General features: G+C 47.2%; 1 pseudogene; it reads left to right on the forward strand.

Moving 5' to 3' along the window:
• The first annotated feature begins 54 nt into the window (after positions 1-54).
• Positions 55-27,702, forward strand: LOC121561915 (annotated as a pseudogene).

The raw sequence follows: 27,702 nt of genomic DNA on the forward strand, positions 1-27,702 counted from the left end.
CTAGACGGACAGCTGTGACGTAACATCCGTTTTTTTTATCAACGCAACGTTTGTTTCAAGTTTGTATCGTTGAACAACATGGGGTCATATTGTTATTACCATTCTAAACACGTTTAGCACTTTCAGTGAGTCTATTGCAGTCATCCAGACGTGTATTTTATTGGAAATGGCAAAGGGAATACACACACAGGGTTAAAACTATGTGAATAGTTATTATTTAAGTAATTTATGTTTTCACTAATTGGAGAAAAATCTCAGTGTCCTATTGAATAAATAAAAACTTATCCAAAGACTTCCTTCTCAACCAAGTCAACAAACTCACTTCTGAAGTCTATGTGTGGTAAAGGTGATGGCGACATGCCATATCACTAGTACTAAAGTTCAACATCAGCTGCACGCACCACGGAATATGAGGAGTTGGAGTGAGTTTTCTCCAGAACAATAATGGCCACATACTCTCGGCTCCCGGGATCCGTTGCTTTGATAACTCTTCAGAATCCACCTGTCAATGCGCTCAGGTGAGTTAAAAATAACTTGGTACGGTCAGGATAATATTGCGCGCAGTAGAAAGTTGGACAAACGTGTATGTTCCTGTCGATTAGTAGGTTTAAGTGTTACGAAGGTGACAACAAAGGAAGTTGTTTATCTTTTGCACCTGTCATGTCCTTGTTAAAAATACTTGTCTTTAGGCTTTAAGATTATAATATTATTATTAAAGTGTGCCTAATATGAAATGCTTAATCATGTAAATTGAACTCCTGTAGTCTTGTAACATATACGGTAACTTCACATGATTCTGCACCTGTCTGTCTGTGAGTTTTGGAACGGTATATTGCCATATTGATGTGATTCTGTGTGTCCCCAGTGCAGCGGTGCGACAGGGCATAGTAGACACGGTGCAGAGGGCCCTGAAGGACCCAAAGGTGACATCTGTAGTGATCTGTGGACAGAATGGGAGGTTCTGTGGAGGTAAGAATGGTCTTATAGATTGTACAGGATACTGCAGTGTTTGAAATGGGACCCTATTCCCTATATAGTGCACTGCTTATTCCCTATATAGTGCACTGCTTTTGACCAGAGCCCGTATCAAAAGTAGTGCACTATATGAGGAAATAGGGTGCCATTCTCTGGTCTAAAGTAGTGCACTATATGAGGAAATAGGGTGCCATTCTCTGGTCTAAAGTAGTGCACTATGTGAGGAAATAGGGTGCCATTTTTGACGCACCGTAGGTCTGTCTAGACTAGAGGTCTGGATCTGTTTGTCTGCGTCCCAATTGTATTCCCTATATACAGTAGTGCACTACCCTTCTTGTCAAAAGTAGTGCACTAAATGAGGAAATAGAGTGCCATTTGAGACGCAAACTTTGTCTCCCAGCAGCACTGATACAGAGATTTGTCTATTTCTCAGTTTCAAATATGTTTTATTATGAAGCATATTCATTCAGGTATACAACTGTACAATGCGATCAGGGGTTTGTCTGTTTCTACCAGGGGCGGACATCAGGGAGTTTGCGGGGCCGATGTTGGGGCCCCCCCTTGTGCCCATGATCCATGCTATAGAGGCTGTGGACAAGCCTGTGGTGGCAGCTATCGAGGGGGTAGCACTGGGAGGAGGACTGGAGTTAGCACTGGGCTGCCACTATCGCATTGCACACTCCAAGGTTAGTTACATGAGTCTCTCTCTCAGGGGTCAACGTTCAAATGACTGGCTGACTTGACAGAGTAATCATACGTCCAGCTGACTGACTGATCATACAGTACCAGTCAAAGTTTTTGACACACCTACTCATTCAAGGGTTTTTCTTTATTTTTTACTATTTTCTACACTGTAGAATAATAGTGAAGACATCAACACATAACACATATGGAATCATGTAGTAACCAAAAAAGTGCTAAACAAATCAAAATATATTTTATATTTGAGATTCTTCAAAGTAGCCACCCTTTGCCTCGATGACAGCTTTGGCTGTGTGCTCGATTTTATACACCTGTCAGCAACGGTTGCGGCTGAAATAGCCGAATCCACTAATTTGAAGGGGTGTCCACATACCTTTGGCCATGTAGTTTATGTAGGTTTTATTTCTATTTTAATTATATTGTTTGATTTTATATATATATATATATATATATATATATTTTTTTTTATCTTTGCCGTACAATGTCCTTGGGTTTTTTTGAAAGGTGTTTTTAAATCCTATGTTTTATTATTAAATGTGATGACTGATGACTGTTTTCAGGCTCTTCTAGGACTTCCAGAGGTGACCCTGGGTCTGCTGCCAGCTGCAGGAGGGACACAACGTCTACCCAGACTCATAGGGTTAACAGCTGCCCTCGACCTCATCACTACAGGTAAGACCCAGACTCATAGGGTTAACAGCTGCCCTCGACCTCATCACTACAGGTAAGACCCAGACTCATAGGGTTAACAGCTGCCCTCGACCTCATCACTACAGGTAAGACCCAGACTCATAGGGTTAACAGCTGCCCTCGAAACCTCATCACTACAGGTAAGACCCAGACTCATAGGGTTAACAGCTGCCCTCGACCTCATCACTACAGGTAAGACCCAGACTCATAGGGTTAACAGCTGCCCTCGACCTCATCACTACAGGTAAGACCCAGACTCATAGGGTTAACAGCTGCCCTCGACCTCATCACTACAGGTAAGACCCAGACTCATAGGGTTAACAGCTGCCCTCGACCTCATCACTACAGGTAAGACCCAGACTCATAGGGTTAACAGCTGCCCTCGACCTCATCACTACAGGTAAGACCCAGACTCATAGGGTTAACAGCTGCCCTCGACCTCATCACTACAGGTAAGATGATAGAACACCGCAGACTCACACAGGAAATGTATTTTAATCTCATGTCTTTGCATATTCAATGTACAGATGCATAATGGGTGCAGTTTGTATTCGTAATATATAATTAGCATTGTTTTACATAAAATGCTTACAGGATTTATTATTTTAAAGGGTGCTGCCAGATACTTACTTTGTCCTTATCTCCAGCAGGGGTCAGCATTGTACCAATTGAGCAGTCACCTTTCTAGTCCGTGCTGTTAGGCCTGCTTGGCAATGAAAACGTAGTCACTAGAAGTTTTCTTACACTTACCCTAAAGCCAGATTAATTCCTTAAAAGACTGAATTAGGGTCTGGGCTGTAAAATAAGACCCTGCGTTTACAACCCAATTCTGATCATTTGTTCGTACACTACATTACCAAAAGTATGTGGACACCTGCTCATCAAACATCTCATTCCAAAATCATTGGCGCAGTGCATTGGGGCAGGTAGCGTTCTCCAAAGCCAGATTTGTTCGTCGGACTGTCAGATGGTGAAGCCTGCGTGATTCATCACTCCAGAGAATGTGTTTCCACTGCTCCAGAGTTCAATGGTGGCGAGCTTTACACCACTCCAGCTGATGCTTGGCATTGCGCATGGTGATCTTAGGCTTGTGTGCGGCTGCTTGGCCATGGAAACCCATTTCATGAAACTCCCGGCGAACAGTTCTTGTGCTGACATTGCTTCCAGAGGCAGTTTGGAACTTGGTAGTGAGTGTTGCAACCGAGGACAGATGATTTTTATGCGCTTTAGCACTTGGCAGTCCCGTTCTATGAGCTTGTGTGGCCTACCACTTCGCGGCTGAGCCGTTGTTGCTCCTAGACGTTTCCACTTCACAATAACATCACTTACAGTTGACCGGGGCAGCTCTAGCAGGGCAGAAATTTGATGAACTGACTTGTTGTAAAGGTGGCATCCTATGACGCTTCCACATTGAAAGTCACTGAGCTCTTCAGTAAGGCCATTCTACTGCCAATGTTTGTCAAATGTGAAGGAGTGTCAACATACTTTTGTATATACAGTGCATTCCGAAAGTATTCAGACCCCTTGACTTTTTCCACATTTTGTTATGTTTCAGCCTTATTCTAAAATGGATTAAATACATTTTTTCCCTCATCAATCTACACACAATACCCCATAATGCCAAAGCAAAAACTGGTTTTTAGAAATGTTTGCAAATGTATTAAAAATAAAAAATACCTTATTTACATAAGTATTCAGACCCTTTGCTATGAGACTCGAAATTGAGCTCAGGTGCATCCTGTTTCCATTGATCATCCTTGATATGTTTCTCCAACTTGATTGGAGTCCACCTGTGGTAAATTCAATTGATTGGACATGATTTGGAAAGGCACACACCTGTCTATATAAGGTCCCACAGTTGACAGTGCATGTCAGAGCAAAAACCAAGCCATGCGGTGGAAGGAATTCTCCGTAGAGCTCCGAGACAGGATTGTGTCGAGACACAGATCTGGGGAAGGGTACCAAAACATTTATGCAGCATTGAAGGTCCCCAAGAACACAGTAGCCTCCATCATTCTTAAATGGAAGAAGTTTGGAACCACCAAGACTCTTCCTAGAGCTGGCCACCCAACCAAACTGAGCAATCGGAGGAGAAGGGCCTTGGTCAGGGAGGTGACCAAGAACCCGATGGTCACTCTGACAGAGCTCCAGAGTTCCTCTGTGGAGATGGGAGAACCTTCCAGAAGGACAACCATCTCTGCAGCACTCCACCATTCAGGCCTTTATGCTAGAGTGGCCAGACGGAAGCCACTCCTCAGTTAAAGGCACATGACAGCCCGCTTGGAGTTTGCCAAAAGGCACCTAAAGGACTCTCAGACCATGAGAAGCAAGATTCTCTGGTCTGATGAAACCAAGATTGAATTCTTTGGCCTGAATGCCAAGCATCACATCTGGAGGAAACCTGGCACCATCCCTACTGTGAAGCATGGTGGTGGCAGCGTCATGCGGTGGGGATGTTTTTCAGTGGCAGGGACTGGGAGACTAGTCAGGATCGAGGCAAAGATGAATGGAGCAAAGTACAGAGAGATCCTTGATGAAAACCTTCTCCAGAGCGCTCAGGACCTCAGACTGGGGTGAAGGTTCACCTTCCAGCAGGACAACTACCCTAAGCACACAGCCAAGACAACACAGCAGTGGCTTCGGGGCAAGTCTCTGAATGTCCTTGAGTCGCTCAGCCAGAGCCTGGACTTGAACCTGATCTAACATCTCTGGAGAGACCTGAAAATAGCTGTGCAGCGACGCTCCCCATCCAACCTGACAGAGCTTGAGAGGATCTGCAGAGAAGAATGGGAGAAACTCCCCAAATACAGGTGTGCCAAGCTTGTAGCGTCATACCCAAGAAGACTCAAGGCTGTAATCGCTGCCAAAGGTGCTTCAACAAGGTACTGAGTAAAGGGTCTGAATACTTATGTAAATATTATGTTTCAGTTTTTAATTCTTAATAAATTAGCAAAAATATCTAAAAAAAAAATGTTTGCTTAGTCATTATGGGGTATTGTGTGTAGGTTGAAAAAAATAATTGAAATCCATTTTAGATTAAGGCTGTAACGTAACAAAATGTGGAAAAAGTCAAGTGGTCTGAATACTTTCTGAATAGTGTATCCGAAAAATATGTAATGTGAAAATATCTAATGTGATTGGACCAAAAATATGAGAATTGGGCTGTCGTAACCCGTCGTATCCTTCCCAGGGCTGCCTGTGTAACCCGTGGTAACCCGTCGTATCCTTCCCAGGGCTGCCTGTGTAACCCGTCGTAACCCGTCGTATCCTTCCCAGGTCGCCATATCTCTGCTGCTGAGGCCCTGAAGCTGGGCATCCTAGATCAGGTTACCGATAGCAACGCTGTGGACCTGGCCGTGGACTTCGTCAGGAGCGTTGCAGGTAAGAGTTGATGACATCATGATGGGTGATGGGTTGGGGAATACAAAAAAACTGTAACTGTAGTCTGTTACGTTTCAAGCAAAGATATTGTGATCTGATTACAGATACTTTTGAAAAACTAGATGATTACTTTTAAATTCAGAAAGGATGTGTGCGAAAAAAAATACATTTATGACACCTTTCCGTTTTCTATTAGTGACCTTTCACAGCTAAAACCATGAAGGAAAATAGATCAATGTTTTGGTGTGTTATTTAGAAGGTTGAAAAGGGAAGACACAGATAGAATATGAATCACCATGGCCCTACAGTACACTCTGACATTAGGACTGGGGTTCCGTCCCAAATGGTACCCTATTCCCTATATGGTGCACTACTTTAGACCAGAGAATGGCACCCTATTCCCTATATAGTGCACTACTTTAGACCAGAGAATGGCACCCTATTCCCTATATAGTGCACTACTTTAGACCAGAGAATGGCACCCTATTCCCTATATAGTGCACTACTTTAGACCAGAGAATGGCACCCTATTCCCTATATAGTGCACTACTTTAGACCAGAGAATGGCACCCTATTCCCTATATAGTGCACTACTTTAGACCAGAGAATGGCACCCTATTCCCTATAGTGCACTACTTTAGACCAGAGAATGGCACCCTATTCCCTATATGGTGCACTACTTTAGACCAGAGAATGGCACCCTATTCCCTATATAGTGCACTACTTTAGACCAGAGAATGGCACCCTATTCCCTATATAGTGCACTACTTTAGACCAGAGCCCTATCAACAGTAGTGCACTACTTTAGACCAGAGCCCTATCAACAGTAGTGCACTACTTTAGACCAGAGCCCTATCAACAGTAGTGCACTACTTTAGACCAGAGCCCTATCAACAGTAGTGCACTACTTTAGACCAGAGCCCTATCAACAGTAGTGCACTACTTTAGACCAGAGAATGACACCCTATTCCCTATATAGTGCACTACTTTAGACCAGAGCCCTATCAACAGTAGTGCACTACTTTAGACCAGAGAATGACACCCTATTCCCTATATAGTGCACTACTTTAGACCAGAGAATGGTACCCTATTCCCTATATAGTGCACTACTTTAGACCAGAGAATGGCACCCTATTCCCTATATAGTGCACTACTTTAGACCAGAGAATGGTACCCTATTCCCTATATAGTGCACTACTTTAGACCAGAGAATGGTACCCTATTCCCTATATAGTGCACTACTTTAGACCAGAGCCCTATCAACAGTAGTGCACTACTTTAGACCAGAGAATGACACCCTATTCCCTATATAGTGCACTACTTTAGACCAGAGAATGGCACCCTATTCCCTATATAGTGCACTACTTTAGACCAGAGCCCTATCATCAGTAGTGCACTACTTTAGACCAGAACCCTATGTGCCCAGTACTGAGTTTCTTGTTGCAGGTCATTCTGAGGAGGGGAAATACAGTGGGGAAAAAAAGTATTTAGTCAGCCACCAATTGTGAAAGTTCTCCCACTTAAAAAGATGAGAGAGGCCTGTAATTTTCATCATAGGTACACGTCAACTATGACAGACAAAATGAGGAAAAAAAATCCAGAAAATCACATTGTAGGATTTTTTATGAATTTATTTGCAAATTATGGTGGAAAATAAGTATTTGGTCAATAACAAAAGTTTCTCAATACTTTGTTATATACCCTTTGTTGGCAATGACACAGGTCAAACGTTTTCTGTAAGTCTTCACAAGGTTTTCACACACGGTATTTTGGCCCTTTCTCCATGCAGATCTCCTCTAGAGCGTGATGTTTTGGGGCTGTCGCTGGGCAACACGGACTTTCAACTCCCTCCAAAGATTTTCTATGGGGTTGAGATCTGGAGACTGGCTAGGCCATTCCAGGACCTTGAAATGCTTCTTACGAAGCCACTCTTCGTTGCCCGGGCGGTGTGTTTGGGATCATTGTCATACTGAAAGACCCAGCCACGTTTCATCTTCAATGCCCTTGCTGATGGAAGGAGGTTTTCACTCAAAATCTCATGATACATGGCCCCATTCATTCTTTCCTTTACACGGATCAGTCGTCCTGGTCCCTTTGCAGAAAAACAGCCCCAAAGCATGATGTTTCCACCCCCATGCTTCACAGTAGGTATGGTGTTCTTTGGATGCAACTCAGCATTCTTTGTCCTCGAAAACACGATGAGTTGAGTTTTGACCAAAAAGTTCTATTTTGGTTTCATCTGACCATATGACATTCTCCCAATCCTCTTCTGGATCATCCAAATGCACTCTAGCACGGGCCTGGACATGTACTGGCTTAAGCAGGGCACTGCAGGATTTATGTCCCTGGCGGCGTAGTGTGTTACTGATGGTAGGCTTTGTTACTTTGGTCCCAGCTCTCTGCAGGTCATTCACTAGGTTCCCCCGTGTGGTTCTGGGATTTTTGCTCACCGGTCTTGTGATCATTTTGACCCCACGGGGTGAGATCTTGCGTGGAGCCCCAGATCGAGGGAGATTATCAGTGGTCTTGTATGCCTTCCATTTCCTAATAATTGCTCCCACAGTTGATTTCTTCAAACCAAGCTGCTTACCTATTGCAGATTCAGTCTTCCCAGCCTGGTGCAGGTCTACAATTTTGTTTCTGGTGTCCTTTGACAGCTCTTTGGTCTTGGCCATAGTGGAGTTTGGAGTGTGACTGTTTGAGGTTGTGGACAGGTGTCTTTTATACTGATAACAAGTTCAAACAGGTGCCATTAATACAGTTAACAGTGGAGGACATAGGAGCCTCTTAAAGAAGAAGTTACAGGTCTGTGAGAGCCAGAAATCTTGCTTGTTTGTAGGTGACCAAATACTTATTTTCCACCATAATTTGCAAATAAATTCCTTAAAAATCCTACAATGTGATTTTCTGGAATTTTTTTCCACAATTTGTCTCTCATATTTGACGTGTACCTATGATGAAAATTACAGGCCTCTCTCATCTTTTTAAGTGGGAGAACTTGCACAATTGGTGGCTGACTAAATACTTTTTTTCCCCACTGTATGTACGTATTATCAAAGGTTACAACTCAGCCCTGCATTCATAATACACACACACACACACACACACACACAACTCAGGTCTATATACAGTTGAAGTCGGAAGTTTACATACACATTAGCCAAATACATTTAAACTCAGTTTTTCAGTTTTCCTGACATTCAATCCTAGTAAAAATTCCCTGTCTTAGGTCAGTTAGGATCACCATTTTATTTTAAGAATGTGAAATGTCAGAATAATAGTAGAGAGTGATTTATTTCAGCTTTTATTTATTTCATCACATTCCCAGTGGGTCAGAGGTTTACATACACTCAATTAGTATTTGGTAGCATTGCCTTTAAATTGTTTAACTTGGGTCAAACGTTTCGGGTAGCCTTCCACAAGCTTCCCACAATAAGTTGGGTGAATTTTGGCCCATTCCTCCTGACAGAGCTGGTGTAACTGAGTCAGGTTTGTAGGCCTCCTTGCTCGCACACGCTTTTTCAGTTCTGCCCACAAATTGTCTATAGGATTGAGGTCAGGGCTTTGTGATGGCCACTCCAATACCTTGACTTTGTTGTCCTTAAGCCATTTTGCCACAACTTTGGAAGTATGCTTGGGGTCATTGTCCATTTGGAAGACCCATTTGCGACCAAGCTTTAACTTCCTGACTGATGTCTTGAGATGTTGCTTCAATATATCCACATAATTTTCCTTCCTCATGATACCATCTATTTTGTGAAGTGCACCAGTCCCTCCTGCAGCAAAGCACCCCCACAGCATGATGCTGCCACCCCCGTTCTTCACGGTTGGGATGGTGTTCTTCGGCTTGCAAGCCACCCTCTTTTTTCCTTCAAACATAACGATGGTAATTATGGCCAAACAGTTCTATTTTTGTTTAATCAGACCAGAGGACATTTCTCCAAAAAGTAAGATCGTTGTCCCCATGTGCAGTTGCAAACCGTAGTCTGGCTTTTCTATGGTGGTTTGGAGCAGTGGCTTCTTCCTTGCTGAGCGGCCTTTCAGGTTATGTCGATATAGGACTTGTTTTACTGTGGATATAGATACTTTTGTACCTGTTTCAGATCCTCAAAAAGTTATACAGCTGCACCATCGAGAGCATCCTGACCGGTTTCATCACCGCCTGGTATGGCAACTGCTCGGCGACCATAAGGCGCTAGAAAGGGTAGTGCGTACGGCCCAGTACATCACTGGGGCCAAGCTTCCTGCCATCCAGGACCTCTATACCAGGCGGTGGGGGTGCAACTCCTAATGTTTTGTGATTAGAATAGTGTCAAATGATAATAAACTGATGATGCCCTTTCACAGTAAATTGATTATCACTTAGCTGAATGCCATTTCCCCCTTCCCTCAAGTCTTCTCATAGGTAACAGAGCTTTAACACCTGTGACTAGACTGAATGATACTTTAACACCTGTGACTAGACTGAATTATGCTTTTAAACACAAACCACCCGCTAGTTAGTGTGGTTTCCATGGCCACAGTGCAGGAGTGTCCTGTGGGACAATGTGTCATCAGTATTATTGCCTTCTGGGAGCACCGAACAAAGTGCTTTCTGTCAAAGTGGCTTTAATTTCCTGCCAGTGAACAGGATGGAAGAGGCTGATGGGGGAAATACAGTGGGGGGAAAAAGTATTTAGTGAGCCACCAATTGTGCAAGTTCTCCCACTTAAAAAGATGAGAGAGGCCTGTAATTTTCATCATAGGTACACGTCAACTATGACAGACAAAATGAGGAAAAAATCCAGAAAATCACATTGTAGGGGATTTTTTATGAATTTATTTGCAAATTATGGTGGAAAATAAGTATTTGGTCACCTACAAACAAGCAAGATTTCTGGCTCTCACAGACCTGTAACTTCTTCTTTAAGAGGCTCCTCTGTCCTCCACTCGTTACCTGTATTAATGGCACCTGTTTGAACTTGTTATCAGTATAAAAGACACCTGTCCACAACCTCAAACAGTCACACTCCAAACTCCACTATGGTCAAGACCAAAGAGCTGTCAAAGGAAACCAGAAACAAAATTGTAGACCTGCACCAGGCTGGGAAGACTGAATCTGCAATAGGTAAGCAGCTTGGTTTGAAGAAATCAACTGTGTGAGCAATTATTAGGAAATGGAAGACATACAAGACCACTGATAATCTCCCTCGATCTGGGGCTCCACGCAAGATCTCACCCCGTGGGGTCAAAATGATCACAAGAACGGTGAGCAAAAATCCCAGAACCACACGGGGGGACCTAGTGAATGACCTGCAGAGAGCTGGGACAAAAGTACCAAAGTAACAAAGCCTACCATCAGTAACACACTACGCCGCCAGGGACTCAAATCCTGCAGTGCCAGACGTGTCCCCCTGCTTAAGCCAGTACATGTCCAGGCCTGTCTGAAGTTTGCTAGAGTGCATTTGGATGATCCAGAAGAGGATTGGGAGAATGTCATATGGTCAGATGAAACCAAAATATAACTTTTTGTTAAAAACTCAACTCGTCGTGTTTGAAGGACAAAGAATGCTGAGTTGCATCCAAAGAACACCATACCTACTGTGAAGCATGGGGGTGGAAACATCATGCTTTGAGGCTGTTTTTCTGCAAAGGGACCAGGACGACTGATCCGTGTAAAGGAAAGAATGAATGGGGCCATGTATCATGACATTTTGAGTGAAAACCTCCTTCCATCAGCAAGGGCATTGAAGATGAAACGTGGCTGGGTCTTTCAGCATGACAATGATCCCAAACACACCGCCCGGGCAACGAAGGAGTGGCTTCGTAAGAAGCATTTCAAGGTCCTGGAGTGGCCTAGCCAGTCTCCAGATCTCAACCCCATAGAAAATCTTTGGAGGGAGTTGAAAGTCCGTGTTGCCCAGCGTCAGCCCCAAAACATCACTGCTCTAGAGGAGATCTGCATGGAGGAATGGGCCAAAATACCAGCAACAGTGTGTTGAAAACCTTGTGAAGACTTACAGAAAACGTTTCACCTGTGTCATTGCCAACAAAGGGTATATAACAAACTATTGAGAAACTTTTGTTATTGACCAAATACTTATTTTCCACCATAATTTGCAAATAAATTCATTAAAAAATCCACAATTGTGATTTTCTGGATTTTTTTTCTCATTTTGTCTGTCATAGTTGACGTGTACCTATGATGAAAATTACAGGCCTCTCATCTTTTTAAGTGGGAGAACTTGCACAATTGGTGGCTGACTAAATACTTTTTTTCCCCCACTGTATGTAGGGAGGGCTGGGAGGGGGTCAGTGTGTATGTAGGGAGGGCTGGGAGGGGGTCAGTGTGTATGTAGGGAGGGGGTCAGTGTGTATGTAGGGATGGGCTGGGAGGGGGGTCAGTGTGTATGTAGGGATGGGCTGGGAGGGGTCAGTGTGTATGTAGGGATGGGCTGGGAGGGGGTCAGTGTGTAGTGTAGGGATGGGCTGGGAGGGGGGTCAGTGTGTATGTAGGGATGGGCTGGGAGGGGGTCAGTGTGTGTGTAGGGAGGGCTGGGAAGGGGGTCAGTGTGTATGTAGGGAGGGCTGGGAGGGGGTCAGTGTGTATGTAGGGAGGGCTGGGAGGGGTCAGTGTGTATGTAGGGAGGGCTGGGAGGGGGTCAGTGTGTATGTAGGGATGGGCTGGGAGGGGGTCAGTGTGTATGTAGGGATGGGCTGGGAGGGGGTCAGTGTGTATGTAGGGAGGGCTGGGAGGGGGTCAGTGTGTATGTAGGGATGGGCTGGGAGGGGGTCAGTGTGTATATAGGGAGGGGGTCCAGTGTGTATGTAGGGATGGGCTGGGCTGGGAGGGGGTCAGTGTGTATGTAGGGATGGCTGGGAGGGGGTCAGTGTGTATATAGGGAGGGCTGGAGGGGGTCAGGTGTATGTAGGGATGGGCTGGGCTGGGAGGGGGTCAGTGTGTATGTAGGGAGGGCTGGGAGGGGGGTCAGTGTGTATGTAGGGATGGGATGGGCTGGGAGGGGGTCAGTAGGTATGTTGGGAGGGGGTCAGTGTGTATGTAGGGATGGGCTGGGAGGGGGTCAGTGTGTATGTAGGGATGGGCTGGGGGGGGGTCAGTGTGTATGTAGGGAGGGCTGGGGAGGGGGTCAGTGTGTATGTAGGGAGGGCTGGGAGGGTCAGTGTGTTGTAGGGATGGGCTGGGAGGGGTCAGTGTGTATGTAGGGATGGGCTGGGAGGGGGTCCAGTGTGTATGTAGGGAGGGCTGGGAGGGGGTCAGTGTGTATGTAGGGAAGGGGGTCAGTGTGTATGTAGGGGAGGGCTGGGAGGGGGTCAGTGTGTATGTAGGGGAGGGCTGGGGAGGGTCAGTGTGTATGTAGGGAGGGCTGGGAGGGGGTCAGTGTGTATGTAGGGAGGGGGTCAGTGTGTATGTAGGGAGGGCTGGGAGGGGTCAGTGTGTATGTAGGGAGGGCTGGGAGGGGGTCAGTGTGTATGTAGGGAGGGCTGGGAGGGGGTCAGTGTGTATGTAGGGATGGGCTGGGAGGGGGGTCAGTGTGTATGTAGGGATGGGCTGGGAGGGGGTCAGTGTGTATATAGGGAGGGCTGGGAGGGGGTCAGTGTGTATGTAGGGATGGGCTGGGAGGGGGTCAGTGTGTATATAGGGAGGGCTGGGAGGGGGTCAGGTGTGTATGTAGGGAGGGCTGGGAGGGGGTCAGTGTGTATGTAGGGATGGGCTGGGAGGGGGTCAGTGTGTATATAGGGAGGGCTGGGAAGGGGGTCAGTGTGTATGTAGGGATGGGCTGGGAGGGGGTCAGTGTGTATGTAGGGAGGGCTGGGAGGGGGTCAGTGTGATATAGGGAGGGGATGGGCTGGGAGGGGGTCAGTGTGTATGTAGGGAGGGCTGGGAGGGGGTCAGTGTGTATTTAGGGATGGGCTGGGAGGGGGTCAGTGTGTATGTAGGGAGGGCTGGGAGGGGGTCAGTGTGTATGTAGGGAGGGCTGGGAGGGGGTCAGTCCTCTGGTGTCTAGTTGGAGCAGCTCTCTATCTGATGAAGCAATAACCTTTTAGACGAACAAAGGTTGGCAGACGAAAGATGATTGTCCAGCTTTTGACAGGAAGTCATCAATGAGAGAGGCAGAGGCTCAAAGTAACCTGATGTTATCAGGTGGCAATTTCTCTGTCTCTCTTTTCCTCTCCTACGCTCTCTCTCTCTCTCTCTCTCTCTGTCTCTCTTTTCCTCTCCTACGCTCTCTCTCTCTCTCTCTCTCTCTCTCTCTCTCTCTCTCTCTCTCTCTCTCTCTCTCTCTCTCTCTCTCTCTCTCTCTCTCTCTCTCTCTCTCTCTCTCTGCCTCACACACACACACAGCTGATTTATTTTTCTCCATTGAGCTGTGTGATTCCTCCCTGTCTGAGAGGAAAGATTAACAGAAGCTAGTCGTGACATCTGTCAGCACAACCAGCCTTTACCCTCTGTACAACCCAATCACACGTCACGTCGCAGACCAACCATTTACAGATTAAGTGCATGAGTAATACCACCTAAAAGTACATTGGAATCAGAGTGGCCTTCAGATGGGAGGGGGTCAGTGTGTATGTAGGGATGGGCTTGGAGGGGGTCAGTCTGATATTTGATGGTGCGGTGTTGGAATCAGTGGCCTTCGGATAATATTTGATGGTGCAGTGTTGGAATCAGTGGCCTTCGGATAATATTTGATGGTGCGGTGTTGGAATCAGTGGCCTTCGGATAATATTTGATGGTGCGGTGTTGGAATCAGTGGCCTTCGGATAATATTTGATGGTGCAGTGTTGGAATCAGTGGCCTTCGGATGATATTTGATGGTGCGGTGTTGGAATCAGTGGCCTTCGGATAATATTTGATGGTCGCGGTGTTGGAATCAGTGGCCTTCGGATAATATTTGATGGTGCAGTGTTGGAATCAGTGGCCTTCGGATGATATTTGATGGTGCAGTGTTGGAATCAGTGGCCTTCGGATAATATTTGATGGTGCAGTGTTGGAATCAGTGGCCTTCGGATAATATTTGATGGTGCAGTGTTGGAATCAGTGGCCTTCGGATGATATTTGATGGTGCAGTGTTGGAATCAGTGGCCTTCGGATAATATTTGATGGTGCGGTGTTGGAATCAGTGGCCTTCGGATAATATTTGATGGTGCGGTGTTGGAATCAGTGGCCTTCGGATAATATTTGATGGTGCGGTGTTGGAATCAGTGGCCTTCGGATGATATTTGATGGTGCAGTGTTGGAATCAGTGGCCTTCGGATAATATTTGATGGTGCAGTGTTGGAATCAGTGGCCTTCGGATAATATTTGATGGTGCAGTGTTGGAATCAGTGGCCTTCGGATGATATTTGATGGTGCAGTGTTGGAATCAGTGGCCTTCGGATGATATTTGATGGTGCGGTGTTGGAATCAGTGGCCTTCGGATAATATTCGATGGTGCGGTGTTGGAATCAGTGGCCTTCGGATAATATTTGATGGTGCAGTGTTGGAATCAGTGGCCTTCGGATGATATTTGATGGTGCAGTGTTGGAATCAGTGGCCTTCGGATAATATTTGATGGTGCAGTGTTGGAATCAGTGGCCTTCGGATAATATTTGATGGTGCAGTCGTTGGAATCAGTGGCCTTCGGATGATATTTGATGGTGCAGTGTTGGAATCAGTGGCCTTCGGATAATATTTGATGGTGCGGTGTTGGAATCAGTGGCCTTCGGATAATATTTGATGGTGCGGTGTTGGAATCAGTGGCCTTCGGATAATATTTGATGGTGCAGTGTTGGAATCAGTGGCCTTCGGATGATATTTGATGGTGCAGTGTTGGAATCAGTGGCCTTCGGATAATATTTGATGGTGCAGTGTTGGAATCAGTGGCCTTCGGATAATATTTGATGGTGCAGTGTTGGAATCAGTGGCCTTCGGATAATATTTGATGGTGCAGTGTTGGAATCAGTGGCCTTCGGATAATATTTGATGGTGCAGTGTTGGAATCAGTGGCCTTCGGATGATATTTGATGGTGCAGTGTTGGAATCAGTGGCCTTCGGATAATATTTGATGGTGCGGTGTTGGAATCAGTGGCCTTCGGATAATATTTGATGGTGCGGTGTTGGAATCAGTGGCCTTCGGATAATATTTGATGGTGCAGTGTTGGAATCAGTGGCCTTCGGATGATATTTGATGGTGCAGTGTTGGAATCAGTGGCCTTCGGATAATATTGGATGGTGCAGTGTTGGAATCAGTGGCCTTCGGATAATATTTGATGGTGCAGTGTTGGAATCAGTGGCCTTCGGATGATATTTGATGGTGCAGTGTTGGAATCAGTGGCCTTCGGATAATATTTGATGGTGCGGTGTTGGAATCAGTGGCCTTCGGATAATATTTGATGGTGCGGTGTTGGAATCAGTGGCCTTCGGATAATATTTGACCAACCTTCTTTAGTTAAGCAGTTGTGCTCTGAGTAATACTCTCTGCATGTTCAGAGAACCAGTCTGTTATAGGACCTGAGATGAGTCCCAAATGGCGCCCTATTTCCTATATAGTGCACTACTTTTGACACGCCACGCTTCAACGATCAAACTCCTCTGTAGCTAATACAACAAACCCAGTCCTGGGCCTCAAAAGTAGCGCACTATATAGGGAATAGGGTGCCATTCTCTGGTCTAAAGTAGCGCGCTATATAGTGAATAGGGTGCCATTCTCTGGTCTAAAGTAGCGCACTATATAGTGAATAGGGTGCCATTCTCTGGTCTAAAGTAGCGCACTATATAGTGAATAGGGTGCCATTCTCTGGTCTAAAGTAGTGCACTATATAGGGAATAATGTGCCATTTGGGATGCATCCATAGTCACCCAGAGATGAGGCTTGGTGGCCATGATGACCCACTAACTGGCCCAGAGCCAGAGATGAGGCTGTCCCTTTATGGCTTGGTGGCCATGATGACCCACTAACTGGCCCAGAGCCAGAGATGAAGCTGTCCCTTTATGGCTTGGTGGCCATGATGACCCACTAACTGGCCCAGAGCCAGAGATGAGGCTGTCCCTTTAAGGCTTGGTGGCCATGATGACCCACTAACTGGCCCAGAGCCAGAGATGAGGCTGTCCCTTTAAGGCTTGGTGGCCATGATGACCCACTAACTGGCCCAGAGCCAGAGATGAGGCTGTCCCTTTTAAGGCTTGGTGGCCATGATGACCCACTAACTGGCCCAGAGCCAGAGATGAGGCTGTCCCTTTAAGGCTTGGTGGCCATGATGACCCACTAACTGGCCCAGAGCCAGAGATGAGGCTGTCCCTTTAAGGCTTGGTGGCCATGATGACCCACTAACTGGCCCAGAGCCAGAGATGAGGCTGTCCCTTTAAGGCTTGGTGGCCATGATGACCCACTAACTGGCCCAGAGCCAGAGATGAGTCTGTTCCTTTAAGGCTTGGTGGCCATGATGACCCACTTACTGGCCCAGAGCCAGAGATGAGGCTGTCCCTTTAAGGCTTGGTGGCCATGATGACCCACTAACTGGCCCAGAGCCAGAGATGAGGCTGTCCCTTTAAGGCTTGGTGGCCATGATGACCCACTAACTGGCCCAGAGCCAGAGATGAGTCTGTCCCTTTAAGGCTTGGTGGCCATGATGACCCACTAACTGGCCCAGAGCCAGAGATGAGGCTGTCCCTTTAAGGCTTGGTGGCCATGATGACCCACTAACTGGCCCAGAGCCAGAGATGAGGCTGTCCCTTTAAGGCTTGGTGGCCATGATGACCCACTAACTGGCCCAGAGCCAGAGATGAGGCTGTCCCTTTAAGGCTTGGTGGCCATGATGACCCACTAACTGGCCCAGAGCCAGAGATGAGTCTGTCCCTTTAAGGCTTGGTGGCCATGATGACCCACTAACTGTAAGTCGCTCTGGATAAGAGCGTCTGCTAAATGACTAAAATGTAAATGTAACTGGCCCAGAGCCAGAGATGCATCTAACTCAACAGAGCTGCACTGGATCTCATCCCATTACTGTCTCACCATGTCACTGGAGACAGGAAGAGGAATGTAAGAGGCTTTTAACCAGGTTTAGAACTGTCCATCCTCTTCTCTCGTATTCACTGTTATTGTTCTCTGTTGGAGTGCTACAGAGTGGGAATCAGTAGAGTTTAGGGTGAATGCTCCTCAATGCTGTAGCTGAGGGGGCTCCAAGAAAGCAGGAATTGATTTTAAATGTAAAAATGGACCAACATGATTGTAGAAACCCCTTAGAGTTTCGGGACAGTGAGCTCCAACAGTATTGGGACGGTGACATTTTTTGTTTGTTTTGGTTGTATACTTGGCTCATCGCGCTCTAGCGACTCCTTGTGGCGGGCCGGGCGCCTGCAGGCTGACCGGTCGTCAGGTGAACGGCGTTTCCTCTGACACATTGGTTTGCCGGGTCATGTTTCGGAGGACGCATGACTCGACCTTCGCCTCTCCCGAGCCCGTTGGGGAGTTGCAGCGATGAGACAAGATCAACATTTGGGAGAAAAAGGGGGTACATTTTTTAAATAAAAAGTTAAATAATGTATTGTGTCATTTTGGAGTCACTTTTATTTTATTTATTCGCACCAAAGAAAATAAGTGACAGTAATAAAAAACTAATTATAAATAAGAATAGAATGGTAACATGATTACAGAGAATCCTGAATAATGATGAGTAAGAAAGTTAGATGCACAAATACACTATAAATACACTATATATACACTAAATACACTATATATACACTAAATACACTATAAATACACTATATATACACTAAATACACTATATATACACTAAATACAATATATATACACTAAATACACTATAAATACACTATATATACACTAAATACACTATATATACACTAAATACACTATAAATACACTATATATAGACTGCCTCTGGAACCAACGTCAGCACAAGAACTGTTCGTCAGAAGCTCCATGAAATGGGTTTCCATGGCCGAACATCCGCACACAAGCCTAAGATCACCATGTGCAATGCCAAGCGTCGGCTGGAGTGTTGTAAAGCTCGCCGCCATTGGACTCTGGAGCAGTGGAAACTCGTTCTCTGGAATGATGAATCACGCTTCACCATCTGGCAGTCCAACGGAAGAATCTGGGTTTGGCGGATGCCAGGAGAACGCTACCAGCCCGAATGCATGATTTTGGAATAAGATGTTCGACGAGCAAGTGTCCACATACTTTTGGTCATGTAGTGATATATCATACCCCCAAGACATGCTAACACTCACCATTACAATAACAGGGGAGGTTAGTCTGGCTACTGGCAGCACCCCAACGCCTGGCGACTGGCAGCACCCCAACGCCTGGCGACTGGCAGCACCCCAACGCCTGGCTACTGGCAGCACCCCAACGCCTGGCTACTGGCAGCACCCCAACGCCTGGCGACTGGCAGCACCCCAACGCCTGGCTACTGGCAGCACCCCAACGCCTGGCTACTGGCAGCACCCCAACGCCTGGCTACTGGCAGCACCCTAACGCCTGGCGACTGGCAGCACCTCAACGCCTGGCTACTGGCAGCACCCCAACGCCTGGCTACTGGCAGCACCCCAACGCCTGGCGACTGGCAGCACTCAACGCCTGGCTACTGGCAGCACCCCAACGCCTGGCGACTGGCAGCACCCCAACGCCTGGCGACTGGCAGCACCCCAACGCCTGGCTACTGGCAGCACCCCAACGCCTGGCGACTGGCAGCACCCCAACGCCTGGCGACTGGCAGCACCCCAACGCCTGGCTACTGGCAGCACCCCAACGCCTGGCTACTGGCAGCACCCCAACGCCTGGCTACTGGCAGCACCCCAACGCCTGGCTACTGGCAGCACCCCAACGCCTGACCAGCACCCCAAAGCCCCTGAGCATGATGGATTGACCACCCGCATACTGATCCCAGGGCAATGCAGCAGCCTCAAATGCCTTGGGTGCCATGGCTGCCGGGGTCAGCTGCCTCTCACTCATGTTGTAGCCACCGGCCCGCTAGTCAGTTCTGCCGCCACCTAGACTCCAGGGGGTCCGGTGGTCACCTAGACTCCGGGGGGTCCGGTGGTCACCTAGACTCCAGGGGGTCCGGTGGTCACCTAGACTCCAGGGGGTCCGGTGGTCACCTAGACTCCAGGGGGTCCGGTGGTCACCTAGACTCCGGGGGTTCCGGTGGTCACCTAGACTCCTGGGGGTCCGGTGGTCACCTAGACTCCAGGGGGTCCGGTGGTCACCTAGACTCCAGGGGTCGGTGGTCACCTAGGACTCCAGGGGTCCGGTGGTCACCCTAGACTCCAGGGGTTCCGATGGTCACCTAGACTCCAGGGGTTCCGGTGGTCACCTAGACTCCAGGGGTTCCGGTGGTCACCTAGACTCCAGTGGTCTCCAGTGCCACAGCAGGTTCTCCAACCAGTGCTCCCTGACCGGTGTTGAGTGTGTCTTTTGACCACATGAACAATTCTGCCTCTGCACTCCCTGACCGGTGTTGAGTGTGTCTTTGACCACATGAACAATCCTGCCTCTGGACTCCCTGACCGGTGTTCAGTGTGTCTTTGACCATGTAAGTGGACATGGTTGTGTCTGTTTGGTGTGTGGTAATAAAGTGTGGATTGTATCTCTGTCTCCTGCTGGTCATTGTCAGTCCTCTTACCGGGACTCTGGGACAGTTGTACCTATATATTTAAACCGGCACCTCTATCGGAGACCACCACATGGTGGCGCTCTTTTCAATGAAAATATTAGGAGGGCAAAGCATGCCTCCATATCTGAAGCGTATAACTTTGTCTTTGTTAATGCCTAAAGCTTGAACAGTATGGTTAACCTTGTCAGGGTTTTAAATCTCATCTCTGTGTTTCAGTCCGTCTCATCTCTGTGTTTCAGTCTGTCTCATCTCTGTGTTTCAGTCCGTCTCATCTGTATTGAGTGTGTTTCAACAGCTGGTGCACAAAATCAAATACTAAGGAAGTCTCGAGGTTTTGCTCGCCTGAGGTAGAGTATTTTATGATAAGCTGTAGACCACTCTATTTACCAAGAGAGTTTTCATCTATATTTTTCATAGCTGTCTATTTACCACCACAAACCAATGCTGGCATTAAGATTGCACTGAATGAGTTGTACAAGGCCATAAATCAACAGGAAAATGCTCATCCAGATGCAGCGCTCCTAGTGGCCGGGGACTTTAATGCAGGGAAACTTAAATCAGTTCTACCTAATTTCTACCAGCATGTTAAATGTGCAACCAGAGGGAAAAAAAACTCTAGACCACCTTTACTCCACACACAGAGACGCATACAAAGCTCTATCTCGGCCCTCCATTTGGCAAATCTGACCATAACTCTATCCTCCTGATTCCTGCTTATAAGCAAAAACTAAAGCAGGAAGCACCAGTGACTTCGGTTAATAAAAAAGTGGTCAGATGACGCAGATGCTAAGCTACAGGACTGTTTTGCTAGCACAGACTGGAACATGTTCCGGGATACTTCAGACAGCATTGAGGAGTACACCACATCAGTCACTGGCTTCATCAATAAGTGCATCGATGATGTCGTCCCCCACAGTGACCGTACGTACATCCCCAACCAGAAGCCATGGATTACAGGAAACATCCGCACTGAGCTAAAGGTAGAACTGCCGCTTTCAAGGAGCGGGACTCTAACCCAGACGATTATAAGAAATCCCGCTATGCCCTCCGACGAACCATCAAACAGGCAAAGAGTCAATACAGGACTAAGATTGAATCGTACTACACTGGCTCTGGCTCGTCGGATGTGGCAGGGCTTGAAAACTATTACAGACTACAAAGGGAAGCACAGCCGCGAGCTGCCCAGTGACACAAGCCTACCAGGCGAAGCTAAACCACTTCTATGCTCGGCTTCGAGGCAAGCAACACTGAAGCATGCATGAGAGCACCAGCTGTTCCGGATGACTATGTGATCACGCTCTCCGTAGCCGATGTGAGTAAGACTTTTAAGCAGGTCCAACATTCACAAGGCCGCAGGGCCAGACGGATTACCAGGGCGTGACTCGAGCATGTGCTGACCAACTTGGCAAGTGTCTTCACTGACATTTTCAACATGTCCCTGACTGAGTCTGTAATACCAACATGTTTCAAGCAGACCACCATAGTCCCCGTGCCCAAGGACTCTAAGATAACCTGCCTAAATGACTACCGACCCGTAGCACTGACGTCTGTAGCCATGAAGTGCTTTGAAAGGCTGGTCATGGCTCACATCAACAGCATTATCCCAGAAACCCTAGACCCACTCCAATTTGCATACCGCCCCAACAGATCCACAGATGATGCAATCTCTATTGCACTCCCACACTGCCCTTTCCCACCTGGACAAGAGGAACACCTACTGAGAATGCTATTCATTGACTACAGCTCAGCATTCAACACCATAGTGCCCTCTAAGCTCATCACTAAGCTAAGGATCCTGGGACTAAACACCTCCCTCTGCAACTGGATCCTGGACTTCCTGACGGGGCCCAGGTGGTAAGGGTAGGTAACAACACATCTGCCACACTGATCCTCAACACGGGGGCCCCTCAGGGTGCGTGCTCAGTCCCCCTCCTGTACTCTCTGTTCACCCATGACTGCATGGCCAGGCACGACTCCAACACCATCATTAAGTTTGCCGAAGACACAACAGTGGTAGGCCTGATCACCGACAACGATGAGACAGCCTATAGGAGGAGGTCAGAGACCTGGCCGTGTAGTGCCAGGACAACAACCTCTCCCTCGAACGTGACCAAGACAATGGAGATGATTGTGGACTACAGGAAAAAAGAGGACTGAGCACGCCCCCATTCTCATACGACAGGGCTGTAGTGGAACAGGTTGAGAGCTTCAAGTTCCTTGGTGTCCACATCACCAATGAACTATCATGGTCCAAACACACCAAGACAGTCGTGAAGAGGGCATGACAAAGCCTATTCCCCCTCAGGAGACTGAAAAGATTTGGCATGGGTCCTCAGATCCTCAAAAAATTCTACAGCTGCACCATCGAGAGCATCCTGACTGGTTGCATCACCGCCTGGTATGGCAACTGTTTGGCCTCCGACCCAAGGCACTACAGAGAGAGAAGTGCTACGGCCCAGTACATCACTGGGGCCAAGCTTTCCTGCCATCCAGGACCTCTATACCAGGCGGTGTCAGAGGAAGGCCCTCAAAATTGTCAAAGACTCCAGCCACCCTAGTCATAGACTGTTCTCTCTGCTACACGACGGCAAAGCGGTACCGAGTGCCAAGTCTAGGTCCAAAAGACTTCTCAACAGCTTCTACCCCCAAGCCATAAGATTCCTGAACAGCTAATCATGGCTACCCGGACTATTTGCACTGCCCCCCACCCCATCCTTTTTTACTGCTGCTGCTACTCTGTTAATTATTTATGCATAGTCACTTTAACTCTACCCACATGTACATATTACCTCAACTACCTCAACTAGCCGGTGCCCCCCGCACATTGACTCTGCACCGGTACCCCCCTGTATATATATAGCCTCCCTACTGTTATTTTATTTTTACTTCTGCTCTTTTTTTTTCTCAACACTTTATTTGTTGTTGTTTTATTTTTACTTTTTTTGTTAAAAATAAATGCACTGTTGGTTAAGGGCTGTAAGTAAGCATTTCACTTAATGTCTGCACCTGTTGTATTCGGCGCATGTGACCAATAACATTTGATTTGATTTGATTTGTTTCAGGTCAGCCCCTGGACTCCCGTCGTCTGAGCACCCTCCTGTCCCTGCCCCCCAGACGTTGACTCCCTCCTGGACAAAGTCATGGCCCAGGTCGGCAGCGCTCCGGGGTGCCCTGGCTCCGGTGGCTGTGTTCAGGCACTGAGCGGCGCTGCCACCCTACCTTACACCCAGGGTATGGAGAAGGAGAGAGATCTGATGGCCACCCTGTTCAACAGCGGCCAGGCCCGAGCTCTGCAGTATGCCTTCTCCCAGAGGGCTGGTGGGGAAGTGGAGCCTGCCTAGTGGGGCGAACTGGAACAACAGCACCGGCAGGACCATCAGCAAAGCTGCTGTCATTGGTGAGGTCGTAACCTCTATTTCACTGAAGTCTACTCTTAAATCCAGGTTTTCAAGACTAAAGGCTGGTTTATACTACGTCTGTCGACATGTCTGTAGACCGTTGTTGCAGTGACATCATGAACATTCTATTGTCGTCCGACATCAAACTTGTCGTTGTCGTTATGAAAAAAGTATAACACAAAAAACGACAGGCTGCATGACATCAGCAACCTGGTGGTCCAAAATAGCATAACTGGTGTATTTTCAATTTAGTATATGTCAATCTAGCAAACCAGGCAACTAAAAGCAACTTTTGAAACAATCTTTTGGTTTGTTTATAGCTTATTTCTAGCTTGTTGGCTAGCTAGCTTACGTTAAGTTAGCTGGCTAGCCAGTTCAAATAATGGCCATATCATTTACATTTACATTTACATTACATTTTAGTCATTTAGCAGACGCTCTTATCCAGAGCGACTTACAGTTAGTGAGTGCATACATTATTTTTTCATACTGGCCCCCCATGGGAATCGAACCCACAACCCTGGCGTTGCAAACACCATGCTCTATCAACTGAGCTACATCCCTGCTGGCCATTCCCTCCCCTACCCTGGACGACGCTGGGCCAATTGTGCGCCGCCCCATGGGTCTCCCGGTCGCGGCCGGCTACGACAGAGACTGGATTCGAACCAGGATCTCTAGTACCGGTGGCATCATATAGCTGACAACATCTTAACTTTAGCTAATTTGTATTCGTTAGTACAGGAAAATAAACTCACAACAAGATCATTATTTACGAGTTAACGGTGAGCTAATTACAGAAAATATCTTACGGTTGTGAGTGTGACGAAATAAAAGCAGGGCATTCTACCAGAGAATTATAGATCTTGGACACTGTCTCGTTGGCCTAACGTTATATCTTAACGTTATATCTTAACGTTATATCCTAACGTTATATCCTAACGTTATATCTTAACGTTATAACTTAACGTTATATCTTAACGTTATATCCTAACGTTATATCTTAACATTATATCTTAACGTTATATCTTAACGTTATATCTTAACGTTATATCCTAGCGTTATATCTTAACGTTATATCCCAGTACCGTTTCTGGTAAACACACACTATATCAAATAAAATGACATTGGTGCCTTGTTTTGGAATATTTGTATTCTGTACAGGCGTTCTTCTTTTCACTGTCATTTAGGTTAGTATTGTGGAGTAACTACAATGTTGTTGATCTATCCTCAGTTTTCTCCTATCACAGCCATTCAACTGTAACTGTTTTAAAGTCACCATTGGTCTCATGGTGAAATCCCTGAGCAGTTTCCATCCTCTCTGTCAACTGAGTTAGGAAGGACGCCTGTATCTTTGTAGTGACTAGGTGTATTGATACAACATCCAAAGAATAATTAATAACATCACCATGCTCAAAGGGATATTCAATGTCTGCTTTTTTTATTTTTACCCATCTACCAATAGGTGTCATTATTTGCGAGTCATTGGAAAACCTCCCTGGTCTTTTGTGGTTGAATCTTTGTTTGAAATTCACTGCTCGACTGAGGGACCTTACAGATAATTGTATGTGTGGGGAACAGAGATGAGGTAGTCATTCAAAAATCATGTTAAACACTATTATTGCATAGACTGAGTCCATGCAATTTATGTGACTTGTTAAGCAAATGTTTACTCCTGAACTTATTTAGGCTTGCCATAACAAAGGGGTTGAATACTTATTGACTCAAGACATTTCAGCTTATTTTTTTAAATTAATTTGTAAACATTTCTAAAAACATAATTCCACTTTGACATTATGGGGTATTGTGTGTAGGCCAGTGACGACAAATCTCAATTTAATCAATTTTAAATTCAGGCTGGGGTGTGAATCCTTTCTGAAAGCTCTGTATGTCCTTGGTGTTGTCTGTCTGTTTGTCTCCAGGGCTGGGTACCATGGGGCGGGGCATCGTTGTGGCGCTGGCTCTGACGGGCATGTCTGTGGTTGCCGTGGAGACCCAAGAGAAGCAGCTAGCAGAGGCCAGTCAGGCTGTTCCGGCGATGCTGCAGAGAGAGGCGGGGCGACGAAGCCTGGCCACACCCCCAGGGGTTATCACCTTCAGCTCCAACCTGCAGGACGTTAGTGAGGTAGAACTCGTTTTATTTCTGTATTATATCATGTATTGTAATTATATAATGTATTTTAAGGTACCACAATAGTATATTGTGTTATCCTAGACACGTATTAAAATGTATGTACTGTCTGTATATGTTCAAATAAACTCAATCAATCATTCAGGTGGAGTTGGTGATCGAGGCGGTGTTTGAGAACATGGCCCTGAAGCTACAGGTGTTTAGGCATCTGGCCTCAGTGTGTGGACCTGGGACCCTGCTCTGCTCCAACACCTCTGGCCTGGACATGGACCAGCTATGCGGTCAACAAGAGCCCTGCCCTGGTGGTGGGGATGCACTTCTTTGCTCCGGCCCACATCATGAAGCTGCTGGAGGTGGTGTGTGGTCCACGCTCGTCCCGGAGGCGGTTGCCACGGCAATGCAGCTGGGCAGAGGATGGGGAAAGTCCCGGAGTGCCGCCGTGGGCAACTGTCCGGGTTTGTGGGTAACAGGATGTTGAAGCTTACCTGGAACAGGCCAACTTCCTGTTGGAGGGGAAGGTGCCACGTCCCAGCAGGTGGGATCGAGGCTCTGGAGGAGTTTGGATTCCCCCGGGCGTGTTCGGATGTCCGACCTATCAGGGCTGGACGTGGGCTGGAGGATCAGGAAGGAGGCGGGGCTTACAGGGCCAGGGTGGAGCCATCCAGGACACGCCAGGGCCGACGGTACAGCCCGCTACCTGACCAGGTGTGTGAGGCAGGCCGGCTGGGCCAGAAGACAGGGAGGGGATGGTACCAGTATGATGGGCCTGGAGGCAGGGTGGCGAGGTCCGACCCCTGGGTACACATCTTCTTGGAGGCTTACAGGTAAATCTGTAATGATTTAAATCTGTATATCTGGAAAGTGCTGATGTAAAAGGGCTTTATAAAATAAATGTAATTGTGTGAATGGATGGATGGCTTTACATTTACATTAACATTTTAGTCATTTAGCAGACTCTTATCCAGAAGCGACTTACAGGAAGTATTAGGTTTAGGTGCCTTGCTCAAGGGTACATCAACACCTAGTCAGCTCAGGGATTCGAACCAGCGACCTTTCGGTTACTGACCCAACGATCTTAATTGCTAGGCTACCTGCCAGGTTGGTCGGTATGGGGGTTACCTGCCAGGTTGGTCGGTATGGGGGTTACCTGCCAGGTTGGTCGGTATGGGGGTTACCTGCCAGGTTGGTCGGTATGGGGGTTACCTGCCAGGTTGGTCGGTATGGGTGGATGGGTTGTTGGGAGGGTGGTTGGGTGGACTGATTGATTAATTGACCGATCTATCAATCGATTGATACAGGGCGCAGCACGCCTGGTGGCCCGGAGCATCGCCCCCAGAGGAGATCCTAGAACGCTGTCTCTATCGCTCTGATCAATGAAGGCTTCAACATCCTGCAGGAAGCCATGGCCGCGGGCCGGAACACATCGACGCTATCTATGTGTTTGGAATGCGGCTGGCCCCGGGCACCTCTGGGGACCGATGTTCCATGCAGGTCAGGTGGGATTTGGGCAGGGTCCTGGAGAGGCTAGAGCACCACCACCACAACCACCCTGGCGTGCTCCCATCTGGGCCGAGCACGCTGCTACGGAGGCTGGTCGCAGGGGAGTCCTCCGGTCCAGAAGTGGAGAGTTCATCAACAAAGATAGAGTACACAGTCAGCTCTGAGATGCCCAAGTCACACCTGTCAATGCATCCCTGTCAAGTCACACCTGTCAATGCATCCCTGTCAAGTCACACCTGTCAATGCATCCCTGTCAAGTCACACCTGTCAATGCAAACCTGTGATAAAATAATAAAGAAAGTCACCCTA

The sequence above is a fragment of the Coregonus clupeaformis genome, unplaced genomic scaffold (assembly GCF_020615455.1).
Source record: "Coregonus clupeaformis isolate EN_2021a unplaced genomic scaffold, ASM2061545v1 scaf1300, whole genome shotgun sequence".
NCBI classification, from domain to species: Eukaryota; Metazoa; Chordata; class Actinopteri; order Salmoniformes; family Salmonidae; genus Coregonus; species Coregonus clupeaformis.